At 35.3% G+C, this 4,709-nt stretch overlaps 1 long non-coding RNA gene across 8 annotated transcripts; it reads right to left on the reverse strand.

Moving 5' to 3' along the window:
• Window positions 1–241: 241 nt before the first annotated feature.
• Window positions 242–3,515, reverse strand: LOC110916992. 8 transcript variants are annotated; one of them, XR_004884899.1, is made up of 5 exons: window positions 2,488–3,504; window positions 1,476–1,858; window positions 1,263–1,360; window positions 936–1,034; window positions 242–840 (listed from the first exon to the last, which is right to left on the reverse strand). It is a non-coding gene; the product is annotated as an uncharacterized LOC110916992 (long non-coding RNA). The 8 variants fall into 8 exon arrangements; XR_004884904.1 differs by lacking the exon at window positions 1,263–1,360 and having other exon boundaries at window positions 1,476–3,171; window positions 3,274–3,515; XR_004884903.1 differs by lacking the exon at window positions 1,263–1,360 and having other exon boundaries at window positions 1,476–2,979; window positions 3,158–3,515.
• Window positions 3,516–4,709: the final 1,194 nt, after the last annotated feature.

A 4,709-nucleotide genomic window follows, 5' to 3' on the forward strand; every position in this document is an offset into this window, starting at 1 on the left:
TTAACTGACACATTTTATTTATTTTTGTTAAAAAATCCACTTTGCGTTTTTTTACTCAAAATACTTAAAAATGTATTGTGCTATTTTTTTTTATAAAAAAGTCTGTTTTCAATGAGTTTCATGGGTTTTGTTAATTAAAGTGAACTAGATTTTTTACCCGCCGCACGTTGCGGTGGCGTAACAACGCACTCTCGTGGATGCGCGACGTAAGTAACTCGATTGTGCTTTAGGTTTTATCATATGACTCCATAAACTTGTACTTCATCGGATTTCAAACAATCTATGTCATGATTGTATATGGTATCATTATCTTTTGATACAGATTGGATCGTCAAATCACAAACTTTAGCTGTCATCTAAAGATCCTCACCCCACCACCTTTTGGTTGTATGAACTTCTTCTATCTCCTTTTTTTATTCGAATGGCTACGTGATACACTCACCTTCAAAGGGTTGGAAGATACTTTTGACACCAAGGATTCTATACACCGGCTTGTGATTCCCAACTCATCTGAACCATAATTAGAATGGTTTTGTGGCATGAAGAGCGAGTGAGCGACAATGCAATCTTTCCAACCATTGAGAATGCAAGAGCTGAAAAATACTTCCCAATTAGTGAACTAAATTGCCCTTTTCAACATCTTCCGTCAGTTGAAGGTATTTGGCTGCACATTGAGCAGCTACGATATTGTAGGCGCTTAGAGTGATCGTGATTCCGTAGGAGAACTTTACACCTAACTCAAAAGCATCATTGACTCCATGAAAATCCACGAGTTTGATCATTTGAAGTTGTGAGGATTCAGTCTTCAGAATGTCTTTCTGCAATTGGTAGAAGTGGAACCTGAAAGTGGAAAAACAGAGTGAAAACATATAATCAAACAATTAACATGATACCAAAGAATATAACTTGCAATCAACGAACATGATATAACAAACCTGGCCTATGGCAACAACAAAAACCTCCTCTTCAACCCTGTCAGTTCTTTTCTTAAGTTCCTATTGTCCACAGAGCAGAAGATGCCTCTTCAAGGCATTCTACATAAGACAAAAACATGTTAGTCAATATTATGCAAATAGTTAGTAGAAATTTTCGGCAAATTACATCAATTTACAAAAAAAAATGTATAGAACCAGTCACAATAAGCATTTGACACCCAACCAAGTCAACATAACTAATTCCTAGACCACAAATAGTTAGAAAAAATAAAAATTGTTTACTAATTTAGCTGGCATATGAATTAGAATGGAAAAAAGAGAAATCACATTTTAAAGTAGGGGTGTCATACTCCATAAACAATTGAAACCAACTGAACCGATGGCTAAAGGCTCGAACGCCATACACTCATGAATCTCATCAACATCTGCATTTTAAATCCTAACTTTATTTGGAAATACAATCTAATATCACAAGAGAAAATGGCCAACACATAAGTGAAATTAGTTAAAACGAAAAAGAGGTGAGGTTTTGGTTCTTACCATCTTTGCCGGAAAGAGAAGGACCCTGAGCCGCTAACGTTTTTACCCACCCCGTCTCTATTTCGACTTCGAGCCACCACCCCGTCACCGCTCTCATTCTCGTGCATCTTACATTCCATGGTCCGAATCTCTCGCTCTTTCTTCCACATCTCACTTTCTCTCTCTCTCTCTCTCTGTGCTCTCCCTTTCTCTAGTTTCTCTCTCTTAGTCTCTGTCTATCTATTTTGTAGGTGAAGGATGAGACATGCGATGGTCACACGTGGAAGTCAGTAACCTAGGTGTCTTTTTTTACTTTAAATCAGTAAGCCAAGTATTTGATACATACATCAGAGCTATGGGAAGAGGGAATTATATCTTCTAGCTTTTTCAATTGAAGTTGTCAACTGCAAAAAAGCAATTCTGAAACAATCCAACTCCAAAAAAGCAATCATATGTGATTGACAGATTGCTATATGTTTCCAAAAACCAATTAAAAAAACTATGTGTAACTGAGACCTAATATAATATATAGAACACTATTATATCCTGCCTATCTTGCTTTACCATTTTTCCTTTCTATTTGATTCAAAATCTGTAATTAGAAGATAAAAGTACAGAACAAACTTGTGAACTTGAGCATGCCAAAAAGAGACATCATAGGAACACCACACTTTGTAGCAAAATAGACTACAAGGTATAGGACAAAATCAACCATACAGTTTGGAGATTAGATGAAAATTATAAAGGAATTTTTAATCCATACATCCCTACATATTGGACACTACTCCCATTTTGTCTAAAGGTATATTTGATCTTGGTTATGTGATTCTCAAAATATATATTTACATTTTACGCAAGTAACTTCCTTTCTGAGTGTGTCCAGTGGGATATTACTCGGTATCTTTATTTCTTTGTTTATGTTAATTTCCTTGTCATTCCTTAGGTGACATCCATTCATGTATAGGATGTTTCATCAAGACCATTCCAAAACATAACCAAAGTTAAAAAAAAATAAATGGCAAAAGTAGCAAACCTCCATTTGTTGATCGTTCTGGTTGCTTTTGTGCATATGTAAAGTTGTAAAATTCACTTGTCTGATAATTAAAAAGGTAGCCTGCATCAAATCTCAGACAAGGACAGGACAATGATTAGACCTAATTCATGTAACATAACACATCGACCCATGCCAAAAACCTTGTTATACACTTATACCTTGACCTGGAGAATTCAGCAAACTATTCATGAAGATAGTAATATCCTACAAGCCTATTGATGCAAACAACAATTATAACGACGTAGTTTAAAATACCTAAAACTTTTGATAACTACGTAAGGTAATATCAGTATAACCAACCAGATTTTCTAATTAACGACTTTATCAAAGAGGGAAGTAAAAACTTGAACCGGGGGGGGGGGGGGCATGCACCTTAATTGCCGGAAACTACCATCGCCGACCCCATGCTCTGATGATATTCGTTCGCCAGCAGAACCACAATCGGAATTGCCGGTAGTCGGTTCATTTACCCTAACCCGTATAAATAATTAAGCTTTTAAAATTATAAGACAACAAAGTTAAAAAAAACATGAACTAAACATTTGTGTAAAAAACTCATATCACCAAATCAAAATCCAAATCCAACAGTTACATTATGAATCAATCGCACAATTTGAAACCCTAGAAATCGGAAAATATAAACACTAACCTCAGTAGCAGCTCCTGTGAAACAAACAATATACACACATAGATAAATGAAAACAAAAACATGATTCGAATTGTAAATAAGGTCACACTGAAAACTGAAAGGATGAGGAGAGCAACCTCGAAGATCTAATTCACGGTTGACGGAACCTTCAACGCCACCATCGTGTCACCGCCGCCGACGTCTCTCCACCCGCTCTCCCCTCTCTCTCTCTCTCTCTCTCTCTACCGTATGCTGCTTCTCTCTATTCTTCTTTGTCTGTCTTGCATATACAAACAAAACAAAACAAAAGTAAACTTGTTGAAAAGAAACGTGGCTAAAGCTTGTGAAACCCCGTGGCATGCGTAACGATGACAAAGCGGGTAAACAAAGTACAACATAATATGCCAAGGTTACAATAAAAAGAAGCTTTAAAAACCATTAAAGCAGATGGTACAACAGCAACATGCCTAAGCATGTTGCTAATTCATAATAGTTAATTTTCAATTTATTAACCCCTTTATTAGTATAGCTAATCCATGATTGTAAAAATTTTGACTAGCATTCGCTAACCCATAATTGTAAAAATCCTGACTAGCATTCTATTTGTCACCAATTAATCGCTAGTGAGAGGTTCACTGAGTAATATTCCTCTAATCGGCCAATTAATCACTAGACGGTGAACGACGGCCCTAGGTAGTCCTAATCGGCGGTTCCAGACTAATTTCGGCCAGTTATAGGCTAAATTCCGGCAACTTTACACTCAAACCTTGTAAATTTCGGTTATTAATCATGTCTACTTAAAAAATGAGCCGATTAGGGTGTTAAAACTTGTCTTGCTTAAATGGTTACACACACACATATATAAAACTGAAGATTACATATAAAAATCTCATATCGATTAAACTGAAGATTACTAGCATCCAGCGATTCTTACAACATAGCTAACCTATAAAATGTAAAAATGATGTTAATATATAATAAGAAAATAAACAAGATAACGACTACAAAGTGAGTCAAAGTTTATAGAAAAGTTGTGATGTCTACTTGAGATTTTACCTTTTAGCACCAACTTCAAGCATGAAGTTACCGAGTAGAAATAAGTTGTGAAAATATGACATTTTTCCCTTAAAAAGAAAAATTAGTACCACTATATTCTTTATTCAAACACTTGTGTTCAAAGCAAAGCAATTATTTAGTGTCTCTGTCATAAGTGGTCCTCCTCTTCCTAAATTGGACAACACAAAATCCTGACTCTCAACTTAAATTCACTTTGCTACCTACCCTTTCATCTCCAACATTAATATTTTTGGTTGCAAATAGTTGATATAGTAATATTACTAATTATAATTTATCAAATAGTAAATAACAACCAACTTTTGTAAAATGTTGATTTTAGGTTGGGTAAAAAAAAGTTTGAGTTCAACAACTAAAATTACATTATTTGTCACAATACTGTGACAAGTCATTGTGTTTGATTGACGACTGGTAACCATGTATGCTTAAGGTCATACAATTACTGGCTTAACATGTAGGGTTGCTAAAATACTGGATCAATCTTCCCTTCCTAGTTATC

Source organism: Helianthus annuus, chromosome 16, assembly GCF_002127325.2.
Source record: "Helianthus annuus cultivar XRQ/B chromosome 16, HanXRQr2.0-SUNRISE, whole genome shotgun sequence".
NCBI lineage: Eukaryota > Viridiplantae > Streptophyta > Magnoliopsida > Asterales > Asteraceae > Helianthus > Helianthus annuus.